This window comes from Chiloscyllium punctatum, chromosome 24 (assembly GCF_047496795.1).
Source record: "Chiloscyllium punctatum isolate Juve2018m chromosome 24, sChiPun1.3, whole genome shotgun sequence".
Taxonomy (NCBI): domain Eukaryota; kingdom Metazoa; phylum Chordata; class Chondrichthyes; order Orectolobiformes; family Hemiscylliidae; genus Chiloscyllium; species Chiloscyllium punctatum.
Window position 1 is genome coordinate 69249250 of NC_092762.1, and position 15827 is coordinate 69265076.

At 41.2% G+C, this 15827-nt stretch overlaps 1 protein-coding gene across 4 annotated transcripts in view; it reads right to left on the reverse strand.

Moving 5' to 3' along the window:
- Positions 1 to 15827, reverse strand: part of LOC140494672 (GRAM domain-containing protein 2B) — a 95407-nt gene that overhangs the window by 34104 nt on the left and 45476 nt on the right. The gene's annotated exons all lie outside the window — the stretch shown is intronic.

Consider the following 15827-nt stretch of genomic DNA (forward strand, 5'->3'; position numbering starts at 1 on the left):
GCAAAGATGTGGAGAAAGTGTAATATTCAGGACATGTCCAAGATATAGCACAAAACCTAAGAATAACACATAGATAGGATTTAAAGTTCAAAACAAAGGACGTTACCAAGGTTACACCTATGAAGCAAAACATGTTAAGGTAATTTAAGAAGCATCTGTAAAAGCAGCTTCCACATCCTAACCAAACTGTACACGTAGTCAATTTAATATACCTTGTTGACGTTAGAAGAGCTGAAGCATTCACTATGATTGAGATTATATATTGCGCAGACAAATAGACATGAATTGCAAACAGCTGTTACAAATCCTAGATGCAATATAAGCAGGGAAATGGACAGGGCTCTTGCAGCACAGTGGTAATGTTCCTGCCTCTGAGCCAAGAGACCATGATTCAAGTCCCACCTGTCCAAAGGTGTGACATTACATCTCTGAACAGGTAAATTGGAAAGAAGATGCAAGAAAAAGGAAGAGTGTGGTGAAACTTACACACAATAAAGTTATTGCCTATAAATGGATCCACTATTCCATGCGTTAGCATTTGTACTCTCAAATTTCAATAAGGTACCTCTGGATGGATACCAAAAATGTTTACACTAGCAAACAAAGTGGTACAGCCATTGCTAATTTGCCAATGTTCACGGATCTTTGCATTGTAATGATCCACAAGGTGGCAAAAACATCCATTATGATGCAAAGGATCACAGACAGAAAAACTGAATACACCCATGATCGCACAAATCTATTTCCAGATTGGCAATTTGTATGGTGATGCATCACTACATTCCAGCCCAGCATCGACTCTGCTTCCAAATAGTGTCCATGAAAAGGAGAGGTTCAGAATGGTTCACAACAATACTAGCTGCAAGGTTTCATCACTATGCACCTCTGCTTAGATGACAAGTGACTGAATCTCACACTGAAAAATGTTCACAAAATTCCCATGCAAGGAACTCATTCCCAAACTCTCCACTGCCAAGTACTCGGAGTCAAATGCAAAAACAAAAAGCCATTGGTCTGTGCATCCTTCATCCATGTCAAAAGAGCTTACTACCTCTGGACACATTTTGGTAGCTGTTGCTTCTTACAAATACCATTCTGGCTCAGAGTCAGGACATCTTTCAGCTCATGGACTGAACTGTAGATATTGTTCCAGTTGATCCTTGCATTGCTGACGACATTGCAGTCCCAGGGAAGATGAAGCACAAGCAATCTCCACGAATTCATGGAGGTGGTGAAGAGACTTAGCTTTGCCCTTATCACCAGTTGTCAGATTAATACAAGTCAAAGAAATGTTTTGGTTGAAGGCACTCAGCCATTTGACCTCGAAGATGCCTGCTCCTCAGGCTAACAACAACGTGCAGAGATGCCTCAGCCTTTCAACTCCCTATCAGCACAAAATCCAGGCTTTGTGAAGTCTCTGCCTACTGAGAACGTCTACTTAACAATAAACATTTCCTGCGACAAGACGGCCATATCTTTGGTACCTTGAAGGATCTTCTCCTTCAGCAACTGCATACATCTAAACCTACCACTCTGAAGGTAGATATATTTAAATGTCTGTTATATGATTACATGAGTCCGTCACATTTGGCTCCAAGTCCTCACTATGACCCAATCAGAATATTCTGGCACAAGGCATTTCAAATGTAGTGATTTAACTCAAACTGTTCAACAAATATCTTTTAATTCATACGAATCACAAGCTGTTGAAAATCATTCACAAGAAACCATACAAGTGCACTACTCTGCATCTGTCAAAATTCAAGGGTTCCGAATGAGAGAATAGTGCAAACCAGATTCCAAGATGATAACTTGGCACTGAGTCAGCTTCTGAACCCAGCCAATGTTGAAAGATATACCCTTGGATCTACAATTAGACGTTATTGCCCTCCACCTCATATTCAATCTTCATATTGTTGTTGTTGTTCACTTGGGTCATGACCAAGCAGAACAAATTCAACAGCTGATGATGACTGGGTACAAAGGCTGAACTATCACCATGGCTCGAACACGTGAAGTACATTCCATTTGGTCATATGCAGATGAGGCCTATTGAGAAATATCATTTGAGGACAAGCAATGTTTATTCCCAAGGCACAGATTAAATATTAGTGATAGATTACTATAGTATTGCCACCACAGTTGCTGACACATTAGCTGCTAACTTTAATATGTTGTTTGGCAGCCCACAGCATATGGTGTCAAACAACAGTCCTCAATATGTCAGCAAACCATTCTAAAAAATGTGCAGGCAATGGGAGCCCAGCATAACATATCCTTTCCACATTATCTACAATCAAATGAGCAGACACAATATTGTGTCGAGTAGAAACAATGTTCATGAAATGTAAGGCAATTCAGTAACACTTCAAGACTTCACTGAAAGTGTGGGCTAATCTCCAAGGAAGAACCTATGTACCTTCAGCTATAACTTATGTTTGGAGTACAAGTTCATAGTATCCTTCAATTTCATATTGTTTCTTCGAGAGGAGTCAGAGAACGATGCAGAAACACAATCAGTGTGTCGACAATTCCTCAGCTTCAAACAGGACAGTATGTTTGTGTACAAGAGAAAAATACCAATTGTAATGCTTGGAAATGTGGAAGAGAGTACGGAGAAAACATGTCCAACCAAATCATACAACATTATTATAAGCAACATTCACGATCTGAGACGAAACAGAAGTCACGTTCGTTTTGCACGCAACAATGCAGGCTCAGCAATCATTATTTTAACATTAGAAAACAATCTGTCCAATAAGGCAGAACCAATCTACAATGGCTGACACTTCAACAGCATAAAATAATGCAACCACATCCTGAGAACGATTCAGGAACGTTTTCCAATTGCATATGCTGAATGGCACTAGTACTAGGGAAGGAGGGAGTTCCTGGGCAGCAGGACGTTGGAGTTTCCAGAGAAAGTAATAAAACAGACACAATGGAAAGGGTCAGAAATCTAACTTCTGACATAGCAAATAAGGGGACAACTACACAAAGGGGTGGGGGCAGTTATCACATGGTTTAGTGTGTTGTAATTAAATGCATACAGTATACAAGACAAGACAAGGGAAATGAGCATGTCACATAGGTTGAAATTGGTGGGTACGATATTGCATCACAGAAAGGCTGCAAGGGGATCAGGGCTGGTAACTAAATATCCAAGGATACACATCCCACTGAAAAGACAAACAGATGAGCAGAGGGGAAGGGTTGCCTTGTTAGTAAGAAATGAAATTAAATCATTAGCAAGAAGTGATATAGTGTCAGAAGGCATGTGGTGAGAGTTGAGGAACTGCAAGAGGGAACATAACCCTGAGGGGAGTTGTGTACAGACCCCTTAGCAGTAGTCAGGATATGGGGAAGAAAATAAACCAGGAGGTTGAAAAGGCATGTCAGAAAGACACTATTACAATAATCATGGTGGACTTCCAATAGACTGGGAACTGGGTGAACTGGGAAAATCAGGTCAGTAGTGCTCTCAAGAAGAATAATTTGTGGTATGTTTTGTTTTGGAAACAGCTTGTGGTAGACCCACTAGGGAACAGGCAATTCTGGATTTAGTGATGTGTAACAAGGAAGGCTGGATTGGGGAGCTGATAAAGATGAAGGAACCCTTACAGGGCAGTGACCATTATATGACAGAATTGACCCTGCAGTTTGAGGGGGAGAAGCTGGAATCAGATGTAACAGCATTACAATTAGGTAAAGGTAATTACAAAGACATGAGGGAGGAGCTGACCAGAGTTGACTGGAAGGGGACCCTAAGTAGGGAATGTAGTGGAGCAGCAAAGGAAGGAAATTCTAGGACTGATTCAGGAGGTACAGCAGAAATTCATCCTATGGAAAAAGGAAGAGTCTGAGTCACAGATTCATACAGCCCAAAAACATACTCCAATCCAACTCATTCACCCTGACCAGATATCCCAGTCTGACCTCGTCCCATTTTCTAGTACTTGCCCCATATCCCTCCAAACCTTTCCTATTCATATACCCATTCAGATGGCTTTTAAATGTTGTAATTGTAACCTACTTCCAGCACTTCTGCTGGAAGCTCATTCCATACATGCAACACCCTCCGAGTGAAAAAGTTACCGCTCAGGTCAGTTTTAAATCTTTCCCATCTCACCTATGCCCTCTAGTTTGGACTCCTCCATCCTAGGAAAAAGACCTTGGCTATTCACCCTATCCATACCCTTCATGATTTTATAAACCTCTATAATGTCACTCCTCAGCCTCCAAAGCTTCAGGGAGAAAAGACCCAGCCTATTCAACCTCTCCCTATAACTCAAACTCTCCAGACCCAGCAACATCCTTGGAAATATTTTCTGAACCCTCTTGAGTTTAACTACTTCCTTGTGATAGAACAGTAACCAGAATCATATGCTATCTTCTAAAAAGCAGCCTCACCAATGTCCTGAACAGCCACAACAAACATACTAAGGGGAGGATGAGACAGCATAACAGGAAAAGAAAAAACAAACATACAACGTGGTGAAGATTTGTGGGAAGCCTTTAAAAACCAGCAGAGGATAACTTAAAAAGATGAAATGAGAGTAAGCACATATCTGAAAGGTAAGAGAGAATCAAGAATGGACATTGGACCACTGGGAAATGAAGCTGGAGAAGTCATAATGGGGGACAAAGAAGTGGAAGAGGAACTGAACAGCTACTTTGCATCAGTTTTCACAGTGGAACACATCAGCTACATATCAGAACTTCAACAGAATCAGGGGCAGAGGCAAGTGTCATGGCCGTCACTAAGAAGGAGGGCTCGGGAAGCTGAAAAGTCTGAACGTGAATAGATCACCTGGACCAAACGGACTACACCCCTGGGGTCTGAAAGAGATGGCTGAAGAGATTGTAGAGGCATTGGTGGTGATCTATCAGGAATCACTGGAGTCAGGGAGGGTTCCAGAAGACTGGAAAATGGCTAAAATAATAACCCTGTTTAAGGAGGCAGGGAGGCAGAAGACAGGAAACTGTAGGCCTGTTAGCTTGACCTCCGTTGTTGGCAAGATCATAGAGTCCATTACTAAGGATGAGACTGCAGTGTACTTGGAAATGCATGGTGAAATAGGGCAGAGTCATCACAGCTTTGTCAAGGGAAGGTCATGCCTGACAAATCTGTTATAATTCTTTGAGGTGGTATCAAGTAAGTTAGTCAAATGGAGAACCAGTGGAAATGATCTATTTGGATTTCCATAAGGCTTTTGACAAGGTGCCATGCAGGAGTCTGCTAAATAAGATAAGAACCCATGGTATTAGAGACAAGGTACTGCCATGGATAGAGGATTGGCTGACTGGCAGAAGGCAGACAGTTGTGATAAAGGGTGAGGATGGCAGCCATGACGACTGGAGTTCTGCAGGGATCAGTACTGGGACTACACCTGTTCACATTATACATACATACAATCTGGACAGAGGAACTGAGGGCATTGTTGTTAAGTTTGCAGACAACACAAAGACAGGTCGAGGGACAAAGTAGCAGGGAGGATGCAAAAGGACTTAAACCTGCGAGGAAGTGGACAAAGAAGAGGCAGATAGAATATAGCGTGGGGAAAATGTGTGAGGTTATACATTTTTTGTGGGAAGAATAGAGGTGTAGATTATTTTCCATACAGGGAAAGGGTTCAGAAATCTGAAACAAAAGAAACTTGGGAATCCTACTTCAGGATTCTCTTAATGTTAACATGCAGGTCCTTTGGCAGTTAAGAACGCAAATGCAATGTTGGTATTCATTTCTAGAGGACTTGGAAACAAAAGCAGAAACTGCTGAGGCTGAATAAGGCTCTGGTCAGATCATATTTGGAATATTGTGAGCAGTTTTGGGTCCCGCATCGAAGGGAAGATGTGCTGACATTGTGGGGGGTCCAGACAAAGTTTATAAGAATGATCCTGGGGCTGTAAGGCTTGTCAAAGGAGGAATGGTTGAGGACTCTGGAGTTCAGAGGGATGAGGGGGGGATCTGATTGAAACTTAGAGGATATTGAGAAGCTTGGTAAAAAGAGAGTGGAATGGAGAAAATGTTCCCAATAGTAAGAGAGACAAGAGAGGGGCACAGTTTCAGAGTGAAGGGACAACTCTTTAGAACGGAGATAGGAGGAATTTCTTCTGCCAGAGTGCGGTGAATCTGTGGAACTCATTGCCACAGAGGGCTGTGGCAGCCAAGCCATTGAGTGCATTTAAGACAGAGGTAGACAGTTCTTGATTAGTAAGGGGATCAAGAGTAAAGAGGAGAAGACAGGAAAATGGAGTTGAGCGGTGTATCAGCCATGATTGAATAGCAGAGCTGACACGATGGTCTGAACGGCCTAATTCTGGCCTGGAATTCCAATGGCCCGGAGATTCGGTGGCTTTGCTGGCTCTCTGCAACAGTAGACAACGTGATTCCTGTCTTTTCTTCAACTTGGGAACCCACGAGCCATGAACTGAACAAAGATGGACTTTGTCTTAATTTTTTAAAATGAGTTCTGTTATTGATATTGGGGCTAGAGTATGGCAACTTAAACACTTTTCACTGTACTTTTTGGAAAAATACAAATGGTAATAGGTTACTATCTTCTCAATGTGAAAGAGCAAAAATGATGTTACATGTGTGACATCAATGACACGTGATAGTCTGCATAAAAATGGAACAAGCTTCCCCTTGAAAAACACCTGTATCTTGCAATCTATTGTGAAAGCTAGTCAATCAGCCAACTAAGCTCTATAACCCAAACCAATTCTGAAAAATGGTCACATGTTAACCGTTTTCTCTCCACAGATGCAGCCAGATGAGTTTCTCCATCAATTTCTGTTTTTTTGTTGCGGACTGTACTTGTCGCTTTGTGAAAACATCTTCCAATGATGCTCATTTTCAATAAGAAGCTTATTTCATGTGTTCATGCTGCAAGACCTAACATAATAAACCGTACACAGCTGCAATTGTTCATTTTATTGCAAGCTTCAGGAACCCAAAAGAAAATACTGCAAGAATTAAATCCAAGATGCAACAAAATCCAGTTTATTGATCTAACTTCTGTAATGCACGTGATTTTATTTTGACATGGTTCAATGTGAAAACACCCATATAACCTAGATCGGATCAGAACTAATTAATGGTTACATTTCTCGATGTTGCTCAAATGCCTTTCCGGAAAGGAAATTGGAACAGTTTAAACCGGTTGTGTACTGTACTGAATAGCCAACTTCTAACCAGATCAACCAGTTATATACTGGGAACAACTGGATTAAGATTAGAAGATTAGAATCCCTACAGTATGGAAACAGGCTCTTCAGCCTAACCAGTCCACACTGACCCTCCAAAGAGTCTACCTAGATCCATTTCCCTCTGACTAATGCACCTAACACTACGGGCAATTTAGCGTGGCCAATTCACCTAACCTGCACATCTTTGGACCGTGGGAGTAAACCGGAACACTCTGAGCACATGGGGAGAATGTGCAAACTCCACACAGACAGTCGCTCAAGGCTGGAATTGAACCTGAGACCCTGGTGCTGTGAGGCAGCAGTGCTAACCACTGAGCCACTGTACCGCCCCTTTTTTTTAATTCCACAGCTTAATTTTGGCTGTGACCAGTCAATGTTTAGTGGGAACAACTAAGCTGTGAACTGGGGACTGATAGGTTACAGTGAGCTCCTTGCCAATCTGAGCTTTGCATGAGTATTACTACAAATGTTACTTTATGACACTAGATGCGAACGTCAGTGAAACATTATCAGAATAGAGTGCCTGCCAGGCCTGCATTTAGGGAACAGGGTCAAAAATCAAATCACTTTGTGCCCAAACTGGTCATTGGACAGGATTGCAGCTTCCAAGACATTAGCATCATTCCATTGCCACTTCAAACTACTCTTATGGATGCTCAATAAAGAGGCTATTTTTGCCACTCATTGATCTTGTTTGTTGTTGAACACGATCCCACAAATCCCAAGTGCAGAAAGAGGCCATTTGGCCTGTCAAGTCTGCACCAACCCACTGAAGAGCATCCCAGAACCCACTCCTTCCACCCTACCCCTGTAAACCCATGTGGTGTTTTAACCATGACTAACCCACCTAACCTGCACATCCCTAGACAATACATGAGAGTTTTTGGCATGACCAACACACCTAATCTGCACATTTTTGGACTGTGGGAGGAAATTGGAGCACCAAGAGGAAACACCTGGGGAGAACATGCAAACTCCACACAAAGTCAGCAAAGGATGGAATTGAATCAGGGTCCCTGGAATCTTAAATGATATCTGGCTTATTGCAGTTTACTAAATATGTACAAGTTACATTCATGTGAAAGCCATTGTTACTAAAAGTGAAGAAGAATTCTATAGGGTTTCACTCCTTTGATCTTATACTATTGGGCTCTGCTTAATGTAATCTACACTAACTCTATCAGATCCTTATACAACAATTGAGTCACTCAATATTACTCTCCAAATCCTCATTTGAGAAACCTTTTATCGAGGGGTGGTTAACGTATTTTTTTTATTTGATGTGCAATGCTCGAATTAAATCTGTAACTTGTTAATATGTGTTTAAATGTTTTTCAACATTCAATTAGAAATGGCTGCAAAAGATTGACATTTTTGTGAAAACATAGGTTATTCAGGGAAGTAAAACCGGTTTTACTAACCTCTGGCAAATAGAGGAAGGCAAAAGCTTCCAATATGTTGCGCACCATGGGGTAGTTTCATTGCTGTTATACACAATGAGATGTGTTCTGTGCAGTTACTGTAATTGCAGCTGGTTCAAAGTTCAATCTAGCTTGAATGATAAATTATCAAAAGTGGTATTACAGGACGAATAGTTTTGTTTCAATATTAAGTTTGTAGAGCAGAGCAATCAAAAAGAACTGAACCAGTCACTTCTAACTTTTTACTTTCTCAGTATTTACTGTGCAAAAGGGTATGGAAGATATAGACTGTAGGGAAATAGATGGTGACATCTTGCAAAATGTCCATATTACAGAGGAGGAAGTGCTGGGATGTCTTGACACGGTTAAAGGTGGATAAATCCCAAGGACCTGATCAGGTGTACCCGAGAACTCTGTGGGAAGCTAGAGAAGTGATTGCTGGGCCTCTTGCGAAGATATTTGTATCATCAATAGTCACAGGTGAGGTGCCGGAAGACTGGAGGTTGGCAAACGTGGTGCCACTGTTTAAGAAGGGCGGTAAAGACAAGCCAGGGAACTGTAGACCGGTGAGCCTGACCTCAGTGGTGGGCAAGTTGTTGGAGGGAATCCTGAGGGACAGGATGTACATGTATTTGGAAAGGCAAGGACTGATTCTGGATAGTCAACATGGCTTTGTTCGTGGAAAATCATATCTCACAAACTTGATTGATTTTTTTGAAGAAGTAACAAAGAAGATTGATGAGGGCAGAGCGGTAGATGTGATCTATATAGACTTCAGTAAGGCGTTCGACAAGGTTCCACATGGGAGATTGATTAGCAAGGTTAGATCTCTCGGAATACAGGGAGAACTAGCCATTTGGATACAGAACTGGCTCAAAGGAAGACGACAAAGGGTGGTGGTGGAGGGTTGTTGTTCAGACTGGAGGCCTGTGACCAGTGGAGTGCCACAAGGATCAGTGCTGGGACCTCTACTTTTTGTCATTTACATAAATGATTTGGATGCGAACATAAGAGGTACAGTTAATAAGTTTGCAGATGATACCAAAATTGGAGGTGTAGTGGACAGCGAAGACGGTTACCTCAGATTACAACGGGGGATCTGGACCAGATGGGAGGTGCTGCATTTTGGGAAAGCAAATTTAACAGAACTTATACACTTAATAATAAGGTCCTAGGCAGTGTTGCTGAACAAAGAGACATTGGAGTGCAGGTTCATAGCTCCTTGAAAGTGGAGTCGCAGGTAGATAGGATAGTGAAGGCGGCGTTTGGTATGCTTTCCTTTATTGGTTAGAGTATCGAGTACAGGAGTTGGGAGGTCATGTTGCAGCTGTACAGGACATTGGTTAGGCCACTGTTGGAATATTGCATGCAATTCTGGTCTCCTTTCTATTGGAAGGATGTTGTGAAACTTGAAAGGGTTCAGAAAAGATTTACAAGGATGTTGCCAGGGTTGGAGAATCGGAGCTACAGAGAGAGGCTGAACAGGCTGGGGTTGTTTTCCCTGGAGCGTCAGAGGCTGAGGGGTGACCTTATAGAGGTTTACAAAATCATGAGGGACATGGATAGGATAAATAGACAGTCTTTTCCCTGGGATTGGGAGAGTCCAGAACGAGAGGGCATAGGTTTAAGGTGAGAGGGGAAAGATATAAGAGAGACTGAAGAGGAAACTTTTTTGCACAGAGTAGTACGTGTATGGAATGAGCTGCCAGAGGATGTGATGGAGGCTGGTACAATTGCAACATTTAAGAGGCAATTGGATGGGTATATGAATAGGAAGGGTTTGGAGGGATATGGGCTGGGTGCTGGCAAGTGGGACTAGATTGGGTTGGGATATCTGGCCAGCATGGACGTGTTGGACCGAAGGGTCTGTTTCTAGGCTGTACATCTCTATGACTCTAGTCAGTTAAGATCATTTCAAGTATACTCATTTCTGAAGAACGGTCACTAGATCCAAAACATTAACTCCAGTTTCACCCCACAGATGCGATAGAACCTGAGTTTTTCCAGGATCTCCTGATTTTGTTTCAGTTATGCCCAGCTAGCTGACTGCCTTCCCTGTTTCCGCAGTAAAGCTTAATGTTTTACTGTGTATTTTCATGTTTCCTGGTTTTGCTTGATGGGAGTTAGTGGGATAGTGTAAAGAAATGGGTGGCATGATGGCAGAGTGATGGGCACTGCTGCCTCACAGCGCCAGGGAATCTGGTTTGATTTCAGCCTTGGGCAACTACCTGTGTGGAGTTTGCACATTCTCCCTGTGTCTGTGTGGGTTTCCTCCGGGTGCTCCGGTTTCCTCCCACAGTCCAAAGATGTGCCAGTCAGGTGAAGTGGCCATGCTAAATTGCTCAGTGTTAGGTACATTAGTCAGAGGGAAATGGGTCTGGGTGGGTTACTCTTCGGAGGGTCAGTGTGGACTGGTTGGGCCAAAGGGCCTGTTTCCGCACTAAGGAATCTAATCTAATCTCTTTCAAATACAAAAGCAAGAAAGTTATGATAAAACTGTACAAAATATTGTTCCAAGCTCAACTATTATGTCATGGGCACAACACTTCAGAAAGGACGTGGAGGTAAGAATGTGGAAAAAAAAAGTATCACTCAGTATCATTCTGGGATTGATAAATTGCAGTTAGATACTGTGGGGTTGGAGAAGCTGGGGCTATTCCTACAAATCGGAGATCCATAAATGAGATTTAATTGAGGTGCGTGACAAAATAGAAAAGGAGAACGTGCTGACGGTTTATATCAAGAGTCCGATTACATTGATGCAAAAAAAGTGTGAAAAATATTTTTTACCCAGTGAGTAGGAATCAGAATGTACTGTCCAATGGTGTGATAGAGGCAGATTCGATCAAATCTCTCAAATAATTATCCAGTTATTTTTCGAGAGAGAAAATTTGCAAGGCTATGGGAAAAGGGTAGGGGAATGGAATCAAGTGAGGTGACATGAACCTAACAGGCTGGTGTTATATCATTCTGCAGTCCAAATGAAAGATTCCAATGCTGGCCTGTCTTGTCATTAAATGTGGTTAAAGATTGTAAGTTATTTGACTTGAGCTGCTAGAGGTTAGTGGTAGGAACTCCAAATTAGGACTTTATAGATTAAATCTGAAAAATACGGCACTCCTTTTTTTAAAAACAGGATCGCCCTTGTCCAGACAAACAACTTGAAAAGCACTTTCTGTTTCATTGGACTGCTGCTTATCCCCTCTACTTTACCAAAGAACCCTGACCCTTGAGGGAGGGAGGCACAGTGAGGGAGGGACAAGACCTCAGCACATAAGGCTGAAGGCAGCATTTCACTCTGGCCAAGATGGAGGCTCCTAAATTTGTCTCCTCCCCAACCACCTTCCTCCTTATTCACCAGCTTTCCATAACGTCAGCCATGTAAAGTCAGGCAGTAGTGCAGACCGGATGGCATACTGCATTCCCAGTAAGTGTTCCCAGAAACCTGGGTCAGCATGGAAATAAACCGACAGACTGATAGGGATGGAAGAGAAAGCTACAGTAAAGTCAGGAGAAAGTGAGGCCTGCAGATGTTGGAGATCAGAGTCGAGAGTGGGGTGCTGGAAAAGCACAGGTCAGGTAGCATCCAAGGAGCAGGAAAATTGACATTTCAGGCAAGAGCCCTTCATCAGGAATGTTTTGATACATAAAACCAGGATGACCAGCATGACTATTTTGTACAGTGCACTAGCACTGGGGTTAAAGATGGCTATGGTCTTAGCCACAACACTTAAGTCCATGCAAAAATACTCCCTGTATTGCTCATAATGTCCCCCAATTTCATTTTGTGCAATAAAAAACAATAATCCAGTCGAAATGTATCCTTAAAAAGATTTTTGTTTTGGAAAAGGATATTTTCCATCCTGTGAAGTATATACTTGGAATGTTGCAGATTCAGGTTAGATTCTCCCCACGTCTGCATAGGTTTCCTCCAGGTGCTCAGGTTTCTTCCCACAGTCCGAAAACGTGCAGGTTAGGTGTGTGAGTCATGCTAAAGATTGTCCTGTATTGTCTGGGGATTTGCAAGTTAGGTGGATTAGTCGATAGGCCAAATGGCCTCTCTCTGCATTTGGGATTTCTGGGATCACTTTTAATAATGACCAAAATCAGTGAGTGACAAAAATAGCTTCTTTATTGAGCATCTGCAGGAGCACAGTTTAATGGAATCCAAAGTACAGTTTTATAGCAGCACAGTTTTTACATACATTTAAAGTTTAGCACCACAGAGGCACATAGTTGTATCTATTGTACACAGGTTTGTGTGACACATGGTTTAAGTACTATCTAAAATGCTGGCTGTTATTCTCGATGGGAATAGAATATCTCTGGTCTGAGCTTGCACAATTAAGAGGTGTTAGTCCTTTTGTCTTTAAAGATAGTAATGGTAGTAAAAATGCTAAACATATATGATCTAAATAAGTGAGAAATTATACATTCTAAATAAAAGTGTAGAGGATATTAAACAGTTGGTCATGAGATTTTATCTACTATTGCCGGTTTTGACAGTTCTTACATATTCATTCATTCAGTTTCAAGGAGCACCATTTGATAGTAAATTTCTTCAAGGGGATAGTAGCCCTATTTAATACACTAGTGGAGGAAACCATTTGATGTCCTGCAACATATTCAGGTCCCAAGAGACAGTTACTAAAGGCTAATTAATATTATCTTTCCATAGTTTCAAGTGAGTTATGGAGACACAGTAGCATAGATGGCATTGTTCTGAGTAGGTTACAGAATTAACACTTATGCAGGGTAGCCTTTGATACGTAAACAGGTCTAAACTCTGCTTGACAATGGTGCCAATCAGAATCGAAATGCGTAAAGAAAGAGTAATGGGGTGGCATCTTAGGAAGGGATACTTAAATTTATCTTTCAAGAATAAAATTTACTACAAAAACAAATTTTATGAATGAAAGAAAGGAAATGCGGTATAGTAAACAGACTGCTTATGAGTGAATTAGTAGAGAAGATCATAATACAATATCTCTCAGAATCTGTGATACTAAGATAATAGCCTCTTCTCATTGGGGCCACAGGCGGTTTTCCTTTACCACACAGAGTAAGCAGGCCTCCATAGATCACCACCAGAGGATGTTGGCAGCAAATCTACAAGATGGATCTTACACCCATAGGCTATCATGAGGATTCATCTTACATCAGCTCTGATGGTAAATGCCAACATATACAGGATGCAATTGTGCTAATGGACTCCCAAACACTCCAGTAAGAAAGAGAGAGGCAAGTCAAGATGAAGAAATATTCTCTGCAAACCTGCACAATTAAGAAAATCTTTCACATGGGACATAAGAATCAACAGTTGGTAGTTTCTCCTGTGTAAAGCACTGGGTGGAAAAGCAAAAAGTCTCTTTGCACAAAATACAAATTTCTTGATTAAAAGATAAAGCTACAGATGGGAAGCACAGATGAAAAATTGCAATGTGTGTCAGGCAGTGGTCTGACTAGATCCTTTCCAAACCAAGAAATCAGAAATTTATGTTCAATTGTGTGAATGCTTGCATCATGTCCTTTAACAGAAATCACAGCTTGTAGCCAACTTTAAGAGGAGAAAATTAAATTTGAAGAATATCACACTTTTGTAACTAACCATTATCTGCTTCAGTATAGTTGATCAAACACCTTAGTCTACATCCAGCTAACAAAGACATTTTCATTGTACAAGGTGACCACATTCACGAATGATAAAGGTTACTTTGTTAACTCAATCCCAAACCAGTTGGTGAAATATGACACCAAACACGGTTTTTGATAATGGGTTTATTTACAGCAGCTAGCACTATGTCTGTTCCGACCTACCACTCCAATGTCCCAGTCATCATGCTTTATACTCTTTTAAATCAAAGAATGAAAGGAACTTCCAGTCAAATTAATTAAACTAATACTAGCCCCTTAAAGGGGAGTCTAATTATTCAAAATTGAATAAGGAATTAGTCTCGTTTTTGAATTATTTTCTAATCAGCCTGTTCAGAGAGGTATTAAACACCTCTGAAATAGGTGGGACTTAGGTCAGGAGAAACAGACCCTTCGGTCCAACTCATCTATACTGACCAAACATCCCAATCTTACTTAATCCCACTTGCCAGCATTTGGCCCATGTCCCTCTAAACCCTTCCTATTCATATATCCATCCAGATGTTATTTAAATATTGCTAAATTTGACAGGATGCAGAAAAGATTTCCAATGATGTTTCCAAGATTGAAGGGTTTGAGCTATGAGAGGTAGAATAGGCTGGGGCTTTTATCGCTGGAGTGTCAGAGGCTGAGTGTTCACCTTATAGAGGTTTATAAAATCATGAAGGATACGAATAGGGTGAATAGCCAAGGTGTTTTTCCTTGGGTGGGAGAGTCCAAAAGTAGAGGGCATAGGTTTAAGGTGAAACCCAGGATTCCCGGATCAGAGTAGGGGACATTAATAAGTGCACTTGTAAGTGCTCTCAAGTTCTTAATTAAACAATGCCTTTAATCTGTGAATTTTAATATAAAACCAACATCCAATTCCATAACATCCAACACCCTTCTTCCATAACAGATTATATTCACCTCATGATTGGAGATAGTGTTACTTCTAAATTAGCATTTATATAGACATAAAGATTACTTTTAAAAATAACTTACCTGTGGGTATGCAAAACATGCCACAAACCCCAACACAAAAGCAGCAATCAGCTACACTCGATTTTAAACGTCAATTCGTGCTTTTGGCTGTTCTAAGATACTCCATCTAGAATGAAGTCAACTGCTAATTATAAACAACCCAACATTAGCTGATACAACAAGATTATGGAGTCATGACTGTGAACCCATGGTCAGCTGTCCAGCAAAAAACAAGCAGGGATCACTCCTGTGGTTTCAGCACTTCCCCATTCCAAAAATACAACTCGCAAATGGTAAAGTTTGCATGACACTTTGATTGGCTACAACCCTCTAGATGCAACGCTAGAGTGAGGAACACTATGCTAGTGCACTGCTCTTCAATTTCCATTCATGGATTGACATCTTCTAAATGTTTATGGAGGACCTAATATTAAAATAGCAGAGAAAGGAATGAGAGAGTATCACAAACAGAAATTTCTTGACTTCAGTTGTCCAATGGAAATATTTAATTTACCTACTCAAAGTAATTTTGCAAATTCACATATTTGTCAACTAACAGGACTCTTCAAAATGGGCAGA